The 24,477-nt window shown below is 39.7% G+C and overlaps 1 long non-coding RNA gene across 4 annotated transcripts in view; it reads left to right on the top strand.

Annotated features, from left to right (window-relative positions):
- LOC149458393 (uncharacterized) overlaps positions 1–24,477 on the top strand; it is a 401,858-nt gene that overhangs the window by 304,471 nt on the left and 72,910 nt on the right. Inside the window, exon 5 of one of the 4 annotated variants that reach the window (XR_016313454.1) lies at positions 21,172–21,331. The exons of the other annotated variants lie outside the window; for them this stretch is intronic. This is a non-coding gene — a long non-coding RNA (uncharacterized LOC149458393). The remainder of the gene's footprint in view (positions 1–21,171; positions 21,332–24,477) is intronic. 4 annotated transcript variants of the gene reach the window in all.

Below are 24,477 nucleotides of genomic sequence, written 5' to 3'. Positions count from 1 at the left end.
AGGCCGGGAATAGTACATTCTGGTGTAAACTTCTGCCTAATCACGAGCCCCCTTACAAGTATGTGTGGGAGTGTGTTTAGTAGGCAACCATTTAGATTATTTCTTTCGTTTATTAGCTTTTACTTGAAAAACTCGGTTTTTGTGAATGGCAAATATACAGTAGTTTTCTCTCCTCTAGCCTGCATACATAGCTTCCTGAAACACCACAGTAATCTGGCTCAATATTCCTCTTAAGAGCTCTTAACCCTGATGCAAACAGTGGGTTCATGCTTGGAGTTTTGCAGGTATCACAATTCCTCAATGGATGAATGTCAGTCTGGAGACGTGGGCATTCCCAGGCAGGCTGCATTTACACACAGACTGCCCTAGGTAATACCCACATGTGACGCTGACCCTCCATGATTGAAAAGACTGAAATCCAATGAATGAAAGGGGTTGATTTGGGACAGTATAGCAGGGGAGGAAAGAGCTGGATGTCAGCCAGAAAATGAGACAGGCTTTCTATGACTTGTTGCAGTTTCTTATGCACAATGTGGGAAGCTCACATTGTGCAATGAAATCAGGTGAAGCATCTTCAGAACAGAAGAGGAAACTGTACAACTGTGCAAGACAGAAGGTAAGGCTGAGGTTCAGCTTTAGGCCCCATGTACACAGGACACTTCTGAATGATGGAAACTGACTGCTGGAAAACGTAGATTAAAAAACGTCTGTTTAGCTGCGTTTGCATACCACGTTTATGCGCGTTTATGAGCGTTTGCATTTAGAAGCGTTTTTTTAAGATAACCTCAGGAGACCTTCCAAAATGCCAAGAAAGCACTGAAAAACAGTAAAAAATTAACTATTTCAGACATTTTGAGAGAAATAGAGAGAGCAGAAGCAGAGAGAGAAGTATTTGTTGAGATTAGCTGTCTTTTTTTTTTATGGTGTTTGGATGTGTTCCAGCTCATTTCTGTGAAGAAATGATTGCAGCAGTGTCTAACATATTTTCTTTCATACAAAACCTCAAAGTATGGTGTACCGGGTCCATTTGAGTACCAGGAAAACACTTTGCATGCATTTTGCATGATGAGAAAGGCTCTGGACATCATCTAGAAATGGAAGAGTTGAAAACAATTTGCAAAAGCCTATAAACGCGGCTAGCCCTGTTTAGCTACGTTTACACATGTTTTGTGTTTGAAACACTGATAAAATCTACTGCTGAACGCAAATTTTCTGTGTTCAAAAGAACAACTGTAAAGTCAACTGCCTGTAAACATCTGTAAACGACTATGTGTGCATGGACACATAGGAAAAGATTAGCGTGAGTTCAGGGGCTGCTGAAAGAAATGCTGAACAGCTCCTGAACGTGAGTTTATCAGCTGCAGTGTACATGAGCCCTTAAAGAATAGAACTCATCTAGTTTAAGTGTAGTATGCAGGGGCGGACTGACAACTCGTGGGCCCCCTGGGCAATAGGGGATAATGGGGCCCCTGTGTCCTTACCCAAACTCAAAAAAGCCTATGAAAAAGGTACCAGGGGCATCTCATGGGGCCCCCTACTGACCCCGGGCCCTCGGGCAGTGCCCGAGTTTCCAAATGGTCAGTTCGCCCCTGGTAGTATGAGAACAGAATTCTACAATCTATAGAAAGTAATACCTTCTTGTGTTTGAGGCTGAAATATGTTCTTTTTTGAGCTTTTATCTTTATAGTTTTTACAGTCTGGCACTTGAATGAACTCTTGTCTTTTCCTCCTAAGGGAAAAAAATGACAGGTGAACTTTTTCTGCATCTGTGTGGTGACAGTACAGATTTTTTTGTACCGTTGTGACTTGGCAGAGTGATGGGACTTTAGTGGAAAGTATAGAGGCTTCTTGTAATTAGGCCCTTGGAACATTAATGAAATGTCACTCGACATTTAATTTGTGCTTAGTGCACTATGAGTAAAGCTGACATGAAATCTTGAATAAGTGTTTATTCATGTGTCTCTGCGTGCTAAAGCTCAATGTACTGAAAGACATGAGATCTGACACTCATATATGAGGCTATGCTCTCCATTCAGCTCACCGATAAACAGAGGTCATACGAAGAGTGACACAGAAGGGATTGAAGGGATTGGGGTCTTTTATAGCGATGGGTGCTGGGTGCTTACATACATTTGATGATTTTCTGTGATAAATAAGTAACATGGAGGTTTTTGGTGTCCTGCAGACTTTGAAAGAGACTCAGGGTAGGCTAAATAGATTTTTTCATCAGAAAGTCTATTGCTCCCCAAAGTAAAGAATTGCCTTTTCACTGACAAAATGTCTATTCAATAAAGAATACTATTTTCTTAAAGTGTTACTAAACCCACAACAGTAAGATCAGTCTGTATACGCAGTAAAGCATGCTTGTTATATTCACTGTGGAACCTAAGAAGTTAATCCTCTGCATTTTGCATAAACTCTGTTTGATCCTGACTTCTCAGATCTTCCCCTTCTTCCAGTGTCCCCCTCTTATCTCCCGATAAGACATATTGTGTGGAGTCACTCTGCACTTGCTCAGTTTGGTGTCTTGCTAGAGAGGTATTTTTCTTGGGAGAGTGCATGGGATCAGCACAGGGCCAATTAGCATTATCCAGACATAGGGTAGGGGTTCTGCATCCTCCAAGAGCAAAATAAAAACTCCTCCTACAAGCTTTAACCAGTGCTCGGCTGGACACTGATAGAAGTCACAAGACTTCTCTAACTGCTAATGAGAAAAGGTATTTAGCAATTTATATTTACTAAAATAATTGCACTTCCATTTTTTGTGTACTGTGAGAGACCAGATATAATGAATGCAGGGTCCTGGGTTTAGTAAGACTTTAAAGCAAATTAAATAATAATAAGCAAACTTGACTATAAATAAATAATAACAAAATAATAAATAAATAAAAATACAAAGTCCCATACACCTAGAGTCCAAATAAAGTCCAACTTAAAATCCAAATGCAAAAAAATCTTGCAGGTGATTTCCCAATAAATCTTTATCCCCGAATAAGATTGATGGTATACTCCAGAAGATCTTCATATACCTCAAAGAAAAAATCTCAACATAGTGTATTACCCCAGGTATTAAAATAAAGTGCCACACGTGTCACATGCAGACAAACTAAAGTGCCACAGCAATCGTGAAATATCAGGACTCCAATAACTCAATTAGTAACTCCACTGCACACAATATAAAGAGTGCATAATTACCCCAACATAGATAAAATCAGCATAGGATCCATAATAAAGATGAAATTGCCTCCAAACATTGTTCTACCATCTTCTCCAAACACATCCCATAGACCTCGTAAACAGACCAGGGATCAGTATATGTATTAGATGACAAACATATTTTATTGTAGCAACTTACATTAAAATTTGATGAAAACAGCTTCCATATAGTGAGATAGTCCAAGATAACCCCACTCCTCAGCGGTAACTCTATTTATATGGCCATACCACTCTGAAGGAGATCCAGGCAGAGAATGGAAGTCTCCAGGGTCGGAACAGCCGCGTGTTCCAAAACCCAAAATGGCACATGCCCCGGACGCGTTTCGTCACATCCGGACTTTTTCAACAGGGTTAGGAAGGGGGGTAAATATTCTGGAGGGCAAGTGGTTAAAAAGACGCTGACACCTTACCAATTTAAAGTGTCTTTGTAAATCCCTACCACTGGCCAATATATGACCTTTCCTGCAGTCCCCCACCGTCCCTTCTTCTGTCACAGTTGCAATCAAAATACCAGATTTCGGTTGGTATCCGAGATAAGAGGGATCGGCTTCATAGATCCCTACATATGATTGTGCTTGGGCCTAGCTTTTGGCGGCTATGTCCAAGCACTGCATCATGGGAGGTGTCCTGCAGTGGCAGTCAGTGATGAAGGAGCAGTGGGGGAGTGCTGGATGTGAGTATAAACAGTCTGGGGGGTGAGGAGGGGGGCTTTACGCCTAAATGGGCAAACTGACAATGGGGAAGATTTACTAAAACTGGTGCACACAGAATCTGATGCAGCTGTGCATAGTAACCAATCAGCTTCTAGGTTTTATTGTCAGCTTAATTGAACATGTTGAATTTAGAAGCTGATTGGTGCAGCTGTGCACAGTATCCAGACATAAATCCCCCCCGGTGTCACTTTAATACAGTCACATTATCTTTTTTGATCCCGTTCAGCATTATTGTTTTTTCAAACTGCAAGGCACCTAATTTTACCCTACAGCTATAGCACAACAGCCTCTGTAAGATTAAAGAAAGCTTCCTTTCCACCCACTTGCCTTGTTTTGATTTTAGTCTCAGATCCAGTTTGTTTATTTGCAAAACTGTCTTATTAAGCTTCCTAATTATAAAGACAATTGTGTAAAATATTAAAAGCTAATTGTCGCTTTGTGACAAGCAGGCACTGCTGAGATTTGTTTTCTTCATGCAGATCGTGTACTGTAATTTTCATTTTTTGGACTGCGTTTTGGTTCGTGCTGTTTGCATCCTCATCACCTCCTCTGCTTTGCTTGTGCCAAGTATATTACACTAATAATAGAAGCTACTTGTCTCCCTTTTGTCAGTAAGCTGTAATGTATAATGCATGCCAACATTTTATTTTTGGGCTTTGAGTCTACCGAAATGAGTAGTGTAGCAACTAATTTGACTACAGAGAAGTACAAATGTTTTCTCTTTTTTTTTCCAAAACTTGCTCTAATGTTTAAAGTGAATTAGAGTAGAAAAAAAAATATATGTGTGTGTGTGTATATATATATATATATATATATATAAAATCAACAGAAAGTAGCTACTGAATCACTTTGAAGGTTCTTTATGTTGATCATATTTATTTGTATAGAAGTGGCAGCATTTGTTATATTTTATTTGAATTAATATTTTTTGATTTAGATTTCATCATACATCTAGTGCAAAAGTTTTTGTTCTCTTAATATATATTACAAAGCCATCCACAACTCTGCCCCCAGCTACATCACCAACCTGGTCTCAAAATATCAACCAAACCGCTCTCTTCGATCCTCCCAAGATCTTCTGCTCTCTAGTTCCCGTGTCACCTCCTCCCATGCTCACTTCCAGGACTTCTCCTGAGCTTCTCCCATCCTATGGAACTCTCTACTCGAATTTGTCCGGCTGTCTCCTAATCTATCCACCTTTAGACAATCCCTGAAAACCTTTTTCTTTAAAGATGCCTATCCTGCTTCTACCTAGTAAACACCCATTTGTTTCCTCCATCAGCTCATCCCCCCCACAGCTATTACCTTTTGTATCACTCATCCCTTCCTCCTAGATTGTAAGCTCTAATGAGCAGGGCCCGCTGTTTCCTCTTGTACCAAATTGTATTGTAACTGTAATGTCTACCTTCATTTTGTAAAGCACTGCACAAACTGTTGGCACTATATAAATCCTGTATAATAATATTAATAATAAATAAGTTCAGAAATTAAGTTATGCGTAAAAAAATGGAATGACACGGAAAAAGTACAAATCACATGGAGAAAGGGAAGTGCAAAAAGTCATCGAAAAACACCAGTTGAAATCTCTCAGTAATTAGAAAGCAATACTGCTCCTTGTCAGTGCAAATTAATATCAGCGGGTTCAGTCTCAACTGATGGCCTATAAAAAGGTGTTTCATTGCAAAGGTGTCAAATCTCATGATGGGAAAAAGCAAAGAGCTTTCTCAAGTCCTTTGCAACCTTATTGTTGCAAAACACACTGATGGCAATGGTTACAGAAAGATTTCTAAACTTCTGAATGTTCCAGTGAGCACTATTGGGGCCATAATCCCGAAGTGAAAAGAAGATAATTTCACCATAAACTGGTCACGACCAGGTGCACCTCACAAGATTTCTAACAGGTCTGTAAAGAATTATTAAAAGAGTTGTTCAAGAGCCAAGAACCACTTTTGGAGAGCTTCAGAAATACCTGGAATTACACGTACAATTGTTTCAAAGAAAACAATAAGTAATGCACTCAACTGGCATGGCCTGTATGCCTGCTAACCACACAAGACTCCATTGCTGAAGAAAAAGCATGCTGAAGCTCGTTTAAGGTTTTCTGCACAAAATTTAGACAAACTTGTGAAATACTGGGAGAATATAGTACGTTCAGATAAGACCAAAATTGAACTATTTGGATGCCATAATGCACACCATGTTTAGAGGTCAAATGGCACTGCACATCACCCCAAAAACACCATACCAATAGTGAAGTTTGGAGGTGGGAACATCATGGTTTGGGGCTGTTTTTCAGCATACAGTACTGGCAAACATCATATCTTTGAAGGAAGGATAGATGGGAAATTTTTCCCCAGACATTCTGGATATAAATCTGCTGCCATCTACCAGGATCATGGAGATGAAATGAGGGTGGACATTTCAGCAAGACAATGATCCCAAACACAAAGCCAAGGAAACTCAATTGGTTTAAAAAGAAAATAAAGCTGCTAGAATGGCCCAGCCAATCACCTGACTTGAATCCAATAGAAAATCTATGGAAAGACCTAAAGATCACAGTTTATAGAAGAGGCCCACAGAACCTTCAAGATTTCAAAACTGTTTGTGTGGAAGAACAGGCCAAAATCACACCTGAGCAATGCATGCGACTAGTTTCTCCATACAGGAGGCGTCTTGAAGCTGTCATTACCAACAAAGGATTTTGTACGAAGTATTAAATACAATTCAGTTAGCATGTTCAATACGTTATGAACTTATTTGTGTTGGTTTGTTTGTATGTATGGATTACACGGGTTGTTACCGACATGTGGTGAACATTTCATGTCAATAGCACCTTTAGAAATATATTTACTGAGAAAAATGATGACGTGTTCAATACTTATTATACAATTAACAATCACAATTAACAATCACAGTTAACTTTAGAACACTAAGTTTGTTAAGAGTTTTTGCTCATGCTTTTTCCTGCACAGGATTTAACAGCAGTGGGTAATTTCAATAAGGCCAGGGGCGGACTGATAACTCATGGGGCCCCCGGGCAATAGGGGATCATGGGGCCCCTGTGTCCTTGCTCAAACTCAAATAAGCCTATGAAAAAGGTACCAGGAGCATCTCATGGGGCCCCCTACTGACCCCGGGCCCTCGGGCAGTGCCCAAGTTTCCAAATGGTCAGTCTGCCCCTGAATAAGGCACTTGCAACATTTTACTGGAGGTATTATTAGAAAGTCCAGCACCTGATTCATGAAAGTGTTGCAACAGTTACATTAACAGTTCCAGCATGTGCTACAAATTCAGGTGGTTCCTGTTGCGCCTCTTTCCCAAAGTAATGCTATTACAGCAACAAATTCCAACTTACTTACTGCAGTTCATAGATAAGGAAACTGGAGGTAACTCTAAGTTGCCATACAGAGACAGGCCAGAGTGCTCGGAGTGGGGCTGTATACTGTGTATTAAAGAGCAAGAGATTAGTAATGGATAGATTAGTGGTGGGTTAAAACTCAGATTTTGTTTTGCTGTCTTTTCCCCATATTAGGGGGATTAATTCTCTCTAAAGCTGGCCATAGAGGGATAGAAATACAGCCGGTTCAGCAGGGGCTGACTATAATTCAATCCATGTGTCCGTGCTTATTCAACAGAAGTCAATTGTAGATTGACTTTCAAGGAGCAGGATTGTTGAAAAATGTTTCTTGATCAGCTGGCTGCAGCCCATCGGCTTGCTTGTATGGATGGAGAAATCTGTTTTTTTGTGGTTTTTTTGTTCAGCCCGCTGGACCAAGTAATCTACGACTAAATTTATTGTCATGATCACCTATGTTACTGGGAATGAGAAGTGTGGATTTAGTGTTACATAGTCTGGCTGAAAAAAGACAAAAGTCCATCTAGTTCAACCATTAAAAAAAAAAGTTATAATCTTATACCCACAGTTGATCCAGAGGAATGCAAAAAACCCAGCAAAGCATGATCCAATTTGCTCCTGCTGGGGAAAAAATTCCTTCCTGATCCCCGAGAGGCAATCGGATATTCCCTGGATTAACTTTACCTATAAATGTTAGTATCCAGTTATATTCGGTGTATCTAAGAAAGAATCCAGGCCTTTTTTGAAGCAACCCACTGAGCTGGCCAGAACCAACTCTTGAGGGAGTCTATTCCACATTTTCACAGCTCTCACTGTGAAGAAACCTTTCCATGTTTGGAGATTACATTTCTTTTCCTGCAGACATAAAGAGTGCCCCCTTGTCCTCTCTGGTGAGCTTAGGATGAATAACTCTACACCGAGTTCACTATATGAACCCCTGATGTTGATCATATCACCCCCCTCCCCGATTAATCAAGAATTTTGAATTGTCTGCAGGACAACTCGATGGTCCGGACACCAGCTCTGGCTCCCATGTGTAAGGGAGTGCTGGACAACAGCTGTGAATTCCCGGAGCCCTGATGTCACCCACAGGTTCCCATGACCCAGCTGCTGTTGGTGCTCCCTCTTCTTCCCTGCAGCAGCTGCACACTGACACAAGGGAGCCAGAGCTTCTGAATCATGTGATCAGACCAGACAGGATTAAACATAGGTAAGAACACAGATTTTTTTTTTTTTTTTATACAGGTTGCTGGGTTTTCAGCCTCTGGATTTTCTGGTAGGGGAATGAAATCATCATATGCATGTACACAAGAGTATGTAATTCTGATACTGCTGGAGTGTGCCAAGAATTCATGCTGAGCTGCGCATGCACAGCTCAATGTGCATTCAGTAGATGACTGTGAGCAGGCAGGTAAGTGTTTGTTATTACAGAAGAGACAGAGCATGACTTTTCCACAATAAAGAGGTACCTTCTCACAGTTTTTATTATTTAAGTTTAGTTTTGATGTAAGCGCACCAAAGCAACCACATCGCAGTTCCTGCTATTGCTATAGCTGTTAATAAAGTCAGACAATCCCCTGTATTCATGTCAGGCAGGCCTAAAGAAGGAAGCAGAGGCAGGGCTGGTGCTACACAATTGCACCCTAAGCAAGACCACCTACTCCCCCCCCGAACCCCCCCCAAAACTTTAAATAAAACCTGTGCGCAATATCACTTCCTCCCAGCTCCCCAGTCGGTCTCCACACAGAGATAATGTTGGCAAGGATTAGCTCCATGTGTAAATTGAGGAGCAAAGTGATGTTGCATGCAGCACGGCTTGCACAGCACCTTGGCTGAATACCTTTTTTTCACGGATTGGCTGAAGTTTGCAGGAGACGGGTTCATCTCCAGTTAACATCATTCAATCCTGTCTGGGGTCAGTGACACCAGGACCCAGAAGTGACATTTTACGTGCTGCTTTTGTGTCATTAACAGGAAGAAGAGATCAGTGAACAGGTTCTAACCCTTCTACCGATGACACCCACCATGCAGCTCCCAGGTCCACTGATGGGAGTGCGGAGCTTGGGAAACATGGCACTGCACATGGAGGGTGTGGAAGCGATCTGGAGGCTGCACAGCTATTGAATATGTTCCACCTGACAGTCAGCCTGTCAGATTTACAAACAATCAATGAGATGCTTCCTGTTAGTTCTTATTTACACTTGTGTTTGAGGGATATTAAAAATGAGCCACACTGTCCTCCAACCATTCCCCATTATGCTGCAAAGGCATTGCCACTGTAGTTTGGCAGTGGGGGGTTTTATACAACATCTCACCACTATTGCCGGTGTCAGTGCCTTTGCAGTATAATGGGGAGTGGCTCGGGACAGTAAAAGTGTGGCTCAATCGCAGCCAACTGCCAACTGCCACTTGAAATTAAAAAAAGAGTCCCTCTCTGGTCTTTACCTCCTGGGCCCTTCTGGTGAACTGATGGGGCAGCCCTACCTGTGGCTGCACCCTAGGCAGTTGCCTTGTTTGCCTAGTGGTAGCGCTAGCCCTTGGCAGAGGTTCTGCATCTGCAGGACAAGGCAGTGGCTGGGCTGTGCCATTTAAAAGCTTTATATTTTAAGAGTAAACTTTCATATAGCTTTTAAATCTGTTGTGGCTACTATTTCCACCACTCAATTTAGGCCTATTACTGTTACAGCCACAACCACCTAATAAGACTTTTTAGGTTGTAATAAATCAGGTTGGGGTGCTGCTGCTGCCAGAATCTGGTTATTGCTGACCCTTAGAATCATACTGTTCTGCCACATCACAGTTTAAAGGCATCTCCCAAATATGTAATTTAGAAGACTTGTGTTTTCCCCATGTCACCCTCAAAGTCAAATAAAATGTAGAACTATATTCCCACTCTATGGTATTTTTTGAATACTTGTTTTGCATTGTTGCATGTCCTGTGTGGCTGTGGCCAACTCCTTGTGCCATTTGTTGACAATGCCATATCTATAGGTCTTACAAATGGTCAGATTCTTTGCTCTCATACACTTCAATGGAGGTCAGATTCAAGTTCACTCATACATTTTCACTTATCCCTAGAAACTGTTTATATGGAAAATTGTAAGAATAAAACATGTTAATCTATTAGGAGTATGGCCTAGTGTCAGTTGATAGCACATCATTTTAAACTCTAGAATGCTGATGTTCAACTATAATGGCATATATAAGATTAAAATTCCAAGTTGTGAAGGTCATTGAAGAATTACTGAAAATAGTTTGATCCTTGGAGTGCTGAGATCACAGATATGTAATATGATTTATCTAGCATTCCCTTGGAGAAATATAATATGTTCTCCTGTGGTACACGTTGAAGTCACTTTGTCATATGACCTAGTGTACAATGTATCAATTTGAACAATATGCCTGGTGACCTGATCCATAAGGCAGTTAGACAATTCAGCATTCAAAGATTTTTTCCTGATTAATTTAAACTTGTGCAATTGATTTATCTTTACTATAAAATTACATTAACCTAATCTTCAATTACAACATTTCATACATTTCCCCACCTCTGACTAGACGTATTGACCTTACATATGCTTGCTACGTGTAAACATACGGTTATATAACGCAAGCAAGCTACTTCTCCTTGGATACTTGTAAGAAAGTATAGTGCTGTTGTCAGCCAAAATAACATGAAACATTAGGGTTGTACTTACTTTTTTTTTTAACAAATTATTCTAGAGAGCCACAAGAAATACAACAGCTGATACTCAAATTATCAGCTAAAAGTTTAGCAATTAGGGCTCGTACACATGGTGTTATATTAGGTGTATGGCACTACAGAGTAAAATATGCTTGTTGTTTTAGCTTTCGGGAATGTACAGCGTGCATACATTGCAAAATATGCCATACATCGCTATGAGTGCCTAAACGCTGGCACTCACAGTTACACATGCACACATATGGGTGTATTTTTAAAAATGTAAAAATTTTGAAGAATATGACTGTACACATGTACAGTTGTGTTCAAAATAACAGCAGTCAGACATCACTAACCTGATCAATCACTGTTTTTGGTAGAAATTACATTTCTACATGGCAAATAATTTACTAGCAGGTGTAGTAGAGTAATAGAAATCCAACAGTCATGACATGCATGCTACTGATTCTATGTAATTGAATCACTAATTGAAAGGGGTATGTTCAAAATAATAGCAGTGTGGAGTTCTATTAGTGAGGTCATTCATTCTTTGAAAAACAGGTGGCACTTATTGCCCTTATTTAAGGAAGGAAGGCAGCAAATGTTGTACATGTTGGTTACAGTGCATTTCTCTCTGAAATTCTGAGGAAAATGGGTCCTTCCAGACATTGTTCAGAAGAACAGCGTACCTTGATTAAAAAGGTGATTGGAGAGGGGAAAACATACAAAGAAGTGCAGAAAATGATAGGCTGCTCAGCTAAAATGATCGCAAATGCTTTAAAATGGCAACCAAAACCTGAAAGACGTGGAAGAAAGCGAAAAACTACCATTCGAATGGATAGAAGAATAGCCAAAATGGCAAGGACTCAGCCAACAATCAGCTCCAGGAAGATCAAAGAAGGTCTAAAGTTACCTGTGAGTACTGTTACAATTAGAAGACACCTATGTGAAGCCAAGCTATCTGCAAGAAGCCCCCGCAAAGTCCCACTGTTGAAAAAAAAGACGTGCTGAAGAGGTTACAATTTGCCAAAGAGCACATTGACTGGCCTAAAGGGAAATGACACAACATTTTGTGGACTGATGAAAGTAAGATTGTTCTTTTTGGGTCTAGTGGCCGGAGACAGTTTGTTAGACGACCCCCAAACTCTGAATTCAAGCCACAGTACACTGTGAAGACAGTGAAGCATGGTTGCGCAAGCATCATGATATGGGGATGTTTCTCATACTACGTTGTTGGGCCTATTTATTGCATACCAGGGATCATGGATCAGTTTGAATACATCAGAATACTTGAAGAGGTCATGCTGCCTTATGCTGAAGAGGAAATGCCCTTGAAATGGGTGTTCCAACAAGACAACGACCCCAAACACACCAGTAAACGTGCAACATCTTGGTTCCAGACCAACAAGATTGACGTTATGGAGTGGCCAGCCCAATCCCCGGATCTTAATCCAATAGAAAACCTGTGGGGTGACATAAAAAATGCAGTTTCTGAGGCAAAACCAAGAAATAGAGAAGAACTGTGGAATGTAGTCCAATCATCCTGGGCTGGAATACCTGTTCACAGGTGCCAGAAGTTGGTTGACTCCATGCAACACAGATGTACAGCAGTTCTCAGAAACAGTGCTTATACAACTAAATATTCATTAAGTGATTCAAAGGAAAGCAAAATCTTCAAACATTTTTCAGATTATATAGTGAATGTTTGAGTTTGTAAAGAAGAATACAAACACTGCTATTTTTTTGAACAGTCTAATATTCACTTTTCTTCAATTTTTTTAGAGGAACAACACAAATTTTTATATTTTTTTTTTTCATGTTTGTATTTGGAATAGAATGTGTAGTGTTCCCAATGCATTTGTGTGTATGGAAATAAAAGCTATTAGAAGGATTTTGAGCTTTATTCACTTTTTTCAACACACTGCTATTATTTTGAACACAACTGTATATGTCAATGTGAGTGCTGTCATTTATATGCGTATAGCCACATATGCCATTTTTAGTAATGTATGTCTATGGGCAATAATATGCAGCAGCTTTGGCTCCCAGGAGCCACAACAATGAGCGGATTTTACTCTGTATGGCCATACGCCTAATATATGCCACGTGCAAGTGCCCCAAAACAGACACTTTGAAGACATTTTTTAGCTTTGGATAGGGTACCCAAGGGTTAAAAGCCCTGTCAATTTTTTTTCTGCTGTCTGTGTCCCATCAAGGAGATTTTCCTTCACCTGCTGAGACACAACCAGGAGTGAGATGAAATTTCTACAAAACATGGAGAATTCCCCTGTTAGACAGTTGTCACCAGAATGGGTGGCTCTATTGAAATTTTTTTATCACCTTCTGTTCTGCAGCAACTCAAAATTTTTGCCCACCTGACAAGGGTTCCAATCCTTCCCCGCTCTATCCAAAATGAAAGAAAATGTTTTTGGCTATACATACACTTTAAATAATTCTGGTCCCAGGGGGTTTTTGGCCATCACTAAAGAGGACCAAATTTCTTAAAAATGTATGACTTCCAAATGGAGATGCTGCAAATTTGAACAGACTCCATTCATACCCCAGCAATCTTCAAAAGTTACATAGTTGGTAATGTTGAATAAAGACACTAGTCCATCCAGTTCAACCTGTGAGGGTGTGTAAATCATTTCCCATATCCATGTATATTGTGTTCTCTAAGATACACATCCAAGAGTCTTTTAAAACTATTGGTACTTCCTGCTGACACCAATAACTGTGGAAGGGAGGTCCACATCCTTACCACCCTACAGTGAAAAAACCCATACGCAGCTTACAGTTAAACTGCTTTTCACTTGCTTTGAGTGGCTCCGTGTCTTTTTATACGCTCTGAGATTGAACAGTTTACATCCTACTCTGGGATCGCCATTTAGGTATTTGTATATTGCTATCATATCTCCTCTCAAGTGTCTCTTCTCCAGGGAGAAGGTCCTCCAGCCCTCTTATTAACTTTTTTGTCCTACTCTGGACTCTTGCAAGTTCCAGCTCATCATTCCTAAGTATTGGTGACCAGAACTGGACAGAATACTCCAGGTGTGGCTGAACCAGAGTTTTATAAATTGGCAGGATTATTGTTTTATCTCTGGAGTAAATTCCCTATATAATGCATGCTAATATTCTGCTAGCTTTGCTTGCTGATGCTTGGCATTGCATGCTTTTGCTCAGTTAATCTACTAGCGCCAACCCCCCCCCCCCCCCAGATCTTTCTCCAACTGGGAATCCCCCAGAGGATCTCCCCTTGGGATTAACTTACATTCATATATTTAGCCCCAAGTGCTAAGTATATGAATATATATTATACTTTATATTTTGCAACATTAAATCTCATTTGCCATGTAGTTGCCCATCTCATTAATTTATTCAGGTCTTCTTGTAAGGTTTCTATATCCTGCTGTGACGTTATTGGTGTAATTCAACTTTTCTGCTGCACATTTTTGATACAATGGTGTATGTTTCGTCTTCTTCAGTAATCCTAATAGACCAAAAGTGTTGATTTATTATGAACATAATGTAAAAATATCTCAAATAAAAGGGAGTAACAATTTTGTTTGGGCCCCACAGCAACAAGCACAGTCTGATCCCTTCATAGTTGGGTCCTGTCTTTTGGGCTTACAGTATATAAAAATGACAGTCAGGAAGCCAAACAGCAAAGATATTTGGATGTTTCTGATGAACACTTAAGATATATAGATAATCTGTTCTTTTGATATCATTGCATAAAGGCTAATTGTACTTCATTGCCCTTCCAGCCCTTCTGTTTTATTTTCACCTTAGAGCATAGCATAGCTGATGAATGATACTGCATACAGATATATCATATCTGTACTAATAGTGAATAAACACATATTTTAAACAATGTTTTTATAAATATACATTTTGATGTATAGTGATGGTGTAAATCGTCAATCACATCATGCACCGATGTAGATACACATCAATTACAATGAAAAAAGCCTACTGAACCACTGAAATAAAACACAACAACCGCTGAGACCACATCTCATCACAAATGACATTTCCTGGCCTGGCAGCTGAGTGTAAGCAAAGAAGCAGAGCTTCTTGTCTTTTTTGCATCTTCTTGAAATCTATACCAGACCCTCTTCTAGGTTAAGGGTCTGATATGGATATTGACAGGAATCCCTGCCATTTTGTTTACATACAGACAGGGGCGGACTGACAACTCATGGGGCTCCCGGGCAATAGGGGTTCATGGGACCCCAATGTCCTTGCTCAAACTCAAAAAAGCCTATGAAAAAGGTACCAGGGGCATCTCATGGGGCCCCCCACTGACCCCGGGCCCTAGGCAGTGCCCGAGTTTCCAAATGGTCAGTCCGCCCCTGGTGTGCACAGTAGGTTCAACTAAATCCAATAAATACAGTAGGTCTTAATCAAATTCTAATTCAAAACTTTGACAGCAGGCTCCTTGGAGATTGGAGTTGCAGCTACATACACAGAAATAGCTTGAATTTTGAATTTACTCTAGAAAGAGAATTGCATTGCAAGCATGGATCCCAAAATGCGGAAATAGAATGGAATTTAAAAAAATTCATAAGGGCATTTCTCAAAGAATATACAGTTGCAAGAAAAAGTATGTGAACCCCTTGGGATTACGTGGAGTTTTGCATGAATTGGGCATAAAATGTGCTCTGAACGTCATCTAAGTCACAACAATAGAAGAACACAGTCTGCTGAACATAATACTACACAAACATTAGATGTTGCCATCGTTTAATTGCACATAACATGTAAACATTCACAGTGCAGGGAGGAAAAAGTATGTGAGGCCCTAGCTTAATGACTTCTCCCAGAGCTAATTGGAGCCAAGAGTGAGCCAACTTTGACTCCAGTCAGTGTGAGGATATTGGATGTGTTGCTGACAGCTGTCCTGCCCTTAAAAAACACACACCTGTTTTGGGTTTGCTGGTTTCAAGAAACACTGTCTAAAGTGAACCATGCCTCGCAGAAAAGAGCTCTCAGAAGACCTACGATCAAGAATTGTTGACTTGCATGAAGCTGGAAAGGGTTACAAAAGTATCTGCAAAAGCCTTGATGTTCATGTGTCCACGGTAAGACAGACTTTCTACAAATGGAGAACGTTTAGCACTGTTGCTACTCTCCCTAGGCATGGTCGTCCTGTAAAAATGACTGCAAGAGCACAGCGCAGAATGCTGCATGAGGTAAAGAAGAATCCCAGAGTGTCAGCTAAAGACCTGCAGAAATCTCTGGCACATGCTAACATTTTTGTTGACACATCTACAATAAGGAAAACATTAAACAAGAATGGAGTACATGGGAGGACACCACGGAGGAAGCCATTGCTGTCCAAAAAGAATATTGCAGCACGTTTGAAGTTTGCAAAAGAGCACCTGGATGTTCCACAGCACTACTGGCAAAATATACTGTGGACAGATGAAACCAAGATTGAGTTGTTTGGGAAGAACACACAACACTATGTGTGGAGAAAAAAAGGCACAGCACACCGACATCAAAACCTCATCCCCACTGTAAAACGTGGCGGAGGGAGCATCATGGTTTAGGGCTGCTTTGCTGCCTCAGGGCCTGGATGGATTGTTGTCATTGATGGGAAAATGAATTCCAGAGTTTATCAAGACATTTTGCAGGAAAATGTACGACCAACTGAAGCTCCGCAGAGGATGGGTGATGCAACAGGACAATGACCCAAAGCATACAAGTAATTCAACAAAACAATGGCTGCAACAGCACAGAATACGCCTTCTGGAGTGGCCCAGTCAGAGTCCTGACCTCAACCCGATTGAAATGCTGTGGCATGACCTTAAGAGAGCGATTCACACCAGACATCCCAAGAATATTGCTACACTGAAACAGTTTTGTGAAGAGGAGTGGTCCAAAATTACTCCAGATCATTGTGCAGGTCTGATCTGCAACTACAGGAAACGTTTGGTTGAGGTTATTGCTGCAAAAGGAGAGTCAACCAGTTATTAAGTCCAAAGGTTCACATACTTTTTCCTCCCTGCACTGTAAATGTTTACATGTTATGTGCAATTAAACCATGGCAACATTTAATGTTTGTGTAGTATTATGTTCAGCAGACTGTGTTCTTCTATTGTTGTGACTTAGATGACGTTCAGAGCACATTTTATACCCAATTCATGCAAAACTCCACGTAATCCCAAGGGGTTCACATACTTTTTCTTGCAACTGTACTGGAATGCAATGGCTGTTTACATTGAAGAATTTTACACTGAAGAAGTGCTTTACCCTATTTTTCAAACCAGAAGGAAGAGATGGACTGTATGAATTGTATTCTCCAGTGTTGTTACAATGTACCTCCAATGCCCTTGACCTAAGGCATCTTATTTTGGGACACAGCATTGGCCCCTGGAAAATACCATTTGTTGGCACTTTAGAAATGTATGAGGATTTTCCCAATTTGTTGGGTCTTGGAAGTGGAGTACAAAATGACTTGCAGATTAGTGGATTAAAAACACACATGTAGGTAGCATGTACACCTTTCCTCATTCCTGGCTTACAAAGAAAAGGTGGCTGTCTATTTTGCATTGTCCATATGTAGTGGCTTATGATAACCATCAATGCTTCACAGTATCCACTAATGACTGCCTGGATTTCATCACGGGAACAGTGGTCTGCACAGGAAGTCACAAGTGTAAGCATTCAATGTGTGAATGTATTTGAGAACCACAGTTTTTCCAGTGACATAAATTGGGTAGCATCAGTGTGATCATCTATAGCTGAGGCCTAGAACTGCAAAAATATGTTAGATGTCACGTGAGTTTCCAAAACAAATGAAAATTAGTATTTTTTGGGAAACTTCCAGAAAACAATCAAAGAGTTAACATTTATTAAAATGGAGATTTTGCTGAATTTTAATTTTGTTAGGTCCCAACTAATGGTATTCTAAGCTTATTACATTCCCTGCTGAGGAGAATAGGGGAAAAACAACTGCTTTGCATAGAAAAAAAATGTTTCAAAATAAATTTAGCTCTGGATTTCAACAAACAGCCAGAAGCTTTATTTAATTTTAATGCTTAAAAGACACTATTATCTATCTAGACATAACCTTTTCTATTAGCAAATTATATAGCTTTGAAACAGATGTTAAACTTAGCCTCCAGTATGATACTGCAAAAGGATGTCGCTTAACCATTAATAAATTAGCCAATTTAGTTCAGTAGCTCTTTTAATATTCAAGACTGATTTGCGTAAAACAAATGGCAGACAGATCGTGATTTTTCTTTCATGAATACAGTAAGGTTTTGCTTTAGTGTGGATAAATTTATCGTTATAGAAGAGTACTTTAGAAAATTGGCCTTTCAGATATTTTCCAAAATATTCATATCCTTTTTTTTATCAGGCTTGGAATGTTCACCATTCATATGTAGGTTAATAAATTCAGAGGGCTGATTCAATATGGATATGTGCTGTGCCAAAGGAGATTGAAGCAAATGTGAGTTGCCCCCTGCTGTGCAGGACAGGCATGAAATGTACAGCAGTACAAACACAGAAAATGAGTTTTAGTGATGTGAACATCAATTTGTATTATAATTTTGTATTTGATTTTTATGACATTTGTTTTTTTTCTTAAAGTTATGAATATATTTAAATTGATGAAAATGAGCAGCCTCTTTGCTGAGAATCATAGTATTGACAAGCTGTGCATTTCAAAAACAGGTAGTGCATGAATAACTGCTAATGTAAAAATGATTGGTGTTGAGAAAAAGAATTCTAAAAAGGTTACTAAGGAGAGATGAATGGTTTAAATTCTGCGCCACTCTGATTCGCAAGAGTAAAAATACAGGTGATCCAAGTTGTGTCCTGATCTGTCCTTACTCAGTTACTTATCTATTTGCAATTTAATCTGTTGGGGAGATGACAAACCATCCTAAAATATCCTATTATTTAACCTTATGAGTCCAAAGAATTGAGGCAGCAACCCAATCTGGTTGATTTGAACTTACCTCTAAACAAACCAACCCTAGACTTTAGACTTTTTTGGCAGTGGTGGAGACATTTGAGGCCTGGGACTGATGTAAAGGATATTTACATACTCTGTAAACCCCTGCATAATTTGTTGGTACTGTAACATACAGATAGTGTGCTGCCACAGCGGCCTGCTTATTTGTTGTGCCTTTGGTATGTTCCCCTGCTTCCTTTCATGCTTAATGCTAGTTGGTGCAGTCTTTAGCTAAGCAATTTTTAAAGAAAATACAGTGCTTTGTAAACTCTGTGTTCTTACATTTTATAAGATAGGAAAACATCATCTGTGCTGCACTTATTTTAAAGCTGTAGTAAACCGCAAAAAAATATATCTAATAATTCTTGTCCCTTCTAGTTAAGAGCATACTAGCACATTATAAAAGACTTACCTGAAAATGAAGCCCTCTAGTGGAGAGCTGTCATGACTCCCCGAGGCTTCCATCTTTACCCAGTCTTCCTTCTGAGTTTGCAGGTAGCGGCCGTTTGACTGGCCAAGCGGCGATGACAATGCTCCCACGCATGTGTGTGGGAGTTTTGGCCACAGCACAGCTCTCTCCATGGATGGCACGCCATCCATGGAGAACGCAGTGCGCATGTTTCGGTGACATCTCCAGTACTGCTACAGTAAATATCTACTGAACAGTGTACGTTTAGGAGATATTTGCAGTACCTACAGGTAAGCCTTATTAAACAGAAAAAAATAGGGTTTACTTCCACTTTAAGTAAAATTGTGTTGGATTCAACTTCTTTGTCTTATTGAAGAGTTCAGCTGCCTTTGGATTCTGCAAGTGGCCATACTGTCTGCACAGCTCTGAGGAGTCATGTCATTGCACATATCAGCTTTTGAAACAGAACAGGGATGAATACTAGATGGCTCCACAACAGGTTTATGTGTAGAATGTTAAGTTGGGACTTGTTATAGATGTAGAAATGAGAGTTAAGTTCAATGGGGACACAGACAACAATAAAACCCCTTCATGTGCTATCAGATATTTTAACTACATTTAAAGATGTCTGTTATTGTCAATTTCATGGAGATTATGAAGTAAAATATGTAGTATTTTAATAACTAAATTTTTTAGCGCAACTATGTATTATTATCCCTGAGTCTCACTAGCAGCGAGCTTGTCAGGATGAAAGATTAGGTATGAATGTCAAAGCTGATGTATGATCCCTCAGAATGGGTAAATAGTTATTTTAAAAACAGTATACAGGTAAGCTAGGGATTTACCAGTGAGAGCCAGTGAGAACTTGAAAAAAAATCTTAGCAATGGGCATATACCTTAACATTTAAAGGAAAACTCAAACTTTCAGCTGGAAACTCTAGAAAATAAAGCATTTGACTAACTAAAGGGGTCAATGCTGGATAATTAGCATGATACGTCAAAAGAAGTGAGAATTTAAATTAATACCTCTGACCAATGACTTGATGTTGTATTAGGGCATTGATTGGTATCAGTCATTTATTCTTCTAAGTCATTGATGGAGACATATATGCTGAAATAAAAAGGAGGTACAGTAGAACCTCAACTTATGAGTTTAATTTGTTCCGTGGTCGAGCTCGTAACTTAATATGCTCACTCGTTAAATCAATTTTCCCCATAAGAAATAATGGAAACGGCCGTAATCTGTTCCAACCCTCAAAATGGCACCTTATATTTTTAATTTTTCTTGTTATTTCATAAGGAAAAAAGCTTTTTACATAACAAATATTATATAAAAACAAAATAGAAAGAAAATATGAAGATATAATAAGGTTGTATACAATTTACTTACCTTGGAGATGAGACGACTTGAGCTAACGGAGACGGCGGAGTGCGCGCAACGAATCTCTACCACGTGTAGACAGCGAGAGAAAGAGAAAGGCTCGGAGATGGGATGCTGTGACTCATACCCTCTGAGCTGCGCGCCTCGAAAATATACACTTAGAGCTGCGCGCGCCTCGAACTCGTATCTTAAAATTCTGCTCGCGTGCTGAAGCAAAAAATCGTCCGAGTGACTGCTCGTATCTCGGAAAACTCGCACGTTAGTTCGCTCGTAGGTTGAGGTTCCACTGTATATGCAACTCTATTTGTAACTAAAAATCTCAGTTTGCGCATAATTGGGCAACAAGTAATCATGTAGTTAAATTGCAAATACTCATAAATTACACGAAAGAGAATCATGTATGTGTAACAACTGAATGACTTCAGTGAGACCCTTGTTTATAGGTTACAGTCTGTGAGAATCAGGACACACTGTAAGACTGTGGCTATTTATTACCCTGGGAACTCGCTGAATTAGTACACTTGACCCTTGGATCAATAAGGAAGGTGAGACAGGCATCAAACCAGAAGCAACAAAAAATACTTTACTAAAACCTGATCAAAGGTATGTAGAAAATTATTTTTCTCTTTTGGATCAAGTGATAATGTATATTTCACATCTCTTTCTGTAGACCTCTTGCATTGCATCACATAGGCTGTGAACATCTCTTACCCTTGTTCTTCCTCTGTAAGCAGCCCAGTAACCTCATGAGTGCTCAGGGTATCATTGAGTTGTAGGCATTTCAAGTACCTGGTTTTCACTTTCAGTCCCAAGGATGGCCTTACCGGTAACAACCAGCAGCCAGATAGGCTAAGGGAACACTCTCTTTCTGTTTTAATACATTTTTATTAAACAAGTAATGTATATCTTCAGCTGTACAAGAGTACAGTTCCAGGCCTTTTTATATTTTTTTTTACTTTGTTGTGTAAGATAGCCGCCATCTTTTCATTGAACAAGTACCACAATATTTTTTGTTTCACCTGCACAATTGTTGGAGTTACATACCTCCATGCTCTTGCTAGGGTTTGTTTAGTGGCAGTAAAGATAAACTGGTTAGAGGGTAAATTATGGTTTTAGATTCAATAAAGCTTAGAAGGGTTTTTAAGGGAAGCTAGCTCCCAACACAGTGTAGACAAATTAGCACACCCTCATCCAAAATCTTTTGATTCTAGTACATTCCTCAAAATATTTACTATAGTACCAGCCAAATCCACAACTGCAAAAGCAGCAGTCCAAAGTGCCCTGAACAAATGTAGCTATTATAGTAGGTATCATGTACCACCTAAGCAATAGTTTTTAATTGGCCTGTATAAAAGATGAGATTACTGTTTCATCTGCAATTATACCCCAAATATGGACCCGTTTTGTGGCTTCGATACTCCACCTAAATCTTTTTCTCACTGGGAGATTTAAAGAGCAGGGCCCTCGAGCCCCTCGTGTATTGTTTTGTTACTGTATTGTCTCATGTACTGTCCCCCACTATAATGTACAGCGCTGAGCAAACCTTTTGGCGTTATATAAATACTGTATAATAATAATAAAGTGGGGAAAAGGACAGCTCACTCCCTAGAAGAGATTTATAGATCAAGACAATATTCTTTTAAAAAGAGGATTTCTTTGACATATGTTTCAAGGGGCTTAGAGTCAAAGCTGAGTCTGTATGTTCTAGAATCAAATGCACATAACTGGGAATCTGAAAAATACCAAAATGGTTCCACTGGTTGGGCGTGATGAGAAGATTGCAGTATATTAAAGCTATTGTTCATTGTTAACAAGTCAAAGATCTAAAGAAAGCCTGTTTTTTTGCCACCTCGGGAATCTTGGTGGCTCTTCATAGCCCAGGAGAAAAGAATGATAGTAAGGGTAGTGAGGGGCATGTGTGATGATAATAATCTCCCTGATCTGCAAATCTGGAGCAGTCCATAGGTCTGTCTCCATCACCAGAGACATTATCATATATGTCTCTATGCTGACCAACAGTGGGGTGTTAGAGGTTGAATGGTGAGAGGCCAGAGGGGTGATTTGTGCATCGCAATAGTAACTGATAATATGCAGTAATGTCAGTCCCCCCTCTTGGAGCTTTGGACAAAATAAACCCTTTTTGGAGACTCTTGGTCTTGAATCCTGCCAGACAAACCACATACAAGCCTACTGAATGGACCTTAAAATGTACAGAGGGACATTGACGGGAAGGATCCTGAATAGGTATAGAAATTTAAGGAGCAACGTCATCTTTAAAGCCATTATTCTGCCCAGCCAAAATACATATTTGATCATTCTTCCAGGATTGAAGAGCGGATATTGTTTGCCATAAGAGGGGTGCATAGTTGGCTGTGTATAAAGGTTCATAAGACGATGTGATATAGACCCCTAAATAGGAGAGATGAAAGTAAACCCAGCAATAAGGATATCTCTAAGTTATCTCTAAGAGACTGGATTAGATCTGCTGTGAGTATAACATTTTGGGCCACAGACTTTGAGTCATTAACTCACAGTCCATTAATAGGGGAGACATTTTTAAGTATTTGAACAAGGTTAGGGAGAGAGATTGTGGGATAAGAAGGAACAGCATGACATTGTTTACGAACAGAGATGCTATATGTTGGTAGCCAGTCACCTCTATACCCCAGACATCTAGGTTAGTCTTAATAGTGAGGGCCAGGGGTTCAACTCTGAGGGAGAGCAAAATGGGGGAAAGAGGGGCAAGACTCTCTTTAACCACTTGACCTCCAGAGGATTTACCCCCCTTAATGACCAGGCCTCTTTTTGCTACTTGGTGCTGCACTAATTCAACTAATAATTGCGTGGTCATGCAATGCTGCACCCAAACGAAATTTACGTCCTTTTTTTCACACAAATAGAGCTTTCTTTTGGTGGTATTTGATCACCTGTGCGCTTTTTATTTTTCACGCTATAAACAAAAAAAGGCCAAAAATAATAAATTTAGGCCAAAATGTATTCTGCTACATGTTTTTGGTGAAAAAAATCCCAATAAGTGTATATTGATTGCTTTCTGTGGAAGTTATAGCGTCTACAAACTATGGTATAAATACTGCAATTTACGCCATTTTTTTGCTATACAGCGCTGCGCTAGTTTAACGGACAATTGCGCGGTCATGCAAAACGGTACATAAATGAAATTTACATCCTTTTTTTTCCCACAAATTGAGCTTTCTTTAGGTGGTATTTGATCGCCTGTGCGGTTTTTATTTTTTGCGCTATGAAAAAAAAGGCTGACAATTTTGAGGAAAAAAAACAATATTTTGGACTTTTTGCTATAAAACATGTCCAGTAAAAAAAAATTTAAAAATCAAATTTAGTCATAAATTTCTGCCAAAATGCATTCTGCGTCAAGTCTGTGCTAAAAAAAAACAACCCAATACGTGTAAATTAATTGGTTTACGTGAAAGTTATAGCGTTTACAAATAGCGGGAAAGATACTGGGATTTTTAGTTTCTTTTTTATACTAATAATGGCGGCGATCAGTGACTTATGGCGGCGATCAGTGACTTATGGCGGCGATCAGCGACTTATGGCGGGACTGCGGCGGACATTCTGACATTGGGGGGTACTGACTTGGGGTCACTGACATCCCCTGTGACACCAATACAGTGATCAGTACAAAAAAAAAAAAACACTGACACTGTACTAATGGCAATGGGGAGGAAGGGGTTAAGTTTATTATTATGTGAGGGGAGTGTTTTACTAGG

The sequence above is a fragment of the Staurois parvus genome, unplaced genomic scaffold (genome assembly GCF_062004578.1).
Source record: "Staurois parvus isolate SC_StPar_1 unplaced genomic scaffold, SC_StPar_1.0 ptg000287l, whole genome shotgun sequence".
NCBI lineage: Eukaryota > Metazoa > Chordata > Amphibia > Anura > Ranidae > Staurois > Staurois parvus.
The sequence above is the reverse complement of the archived record's forward strand: the minus strand, read 5'-3'. Positions and strand labels throughout refer to the sequence as shown.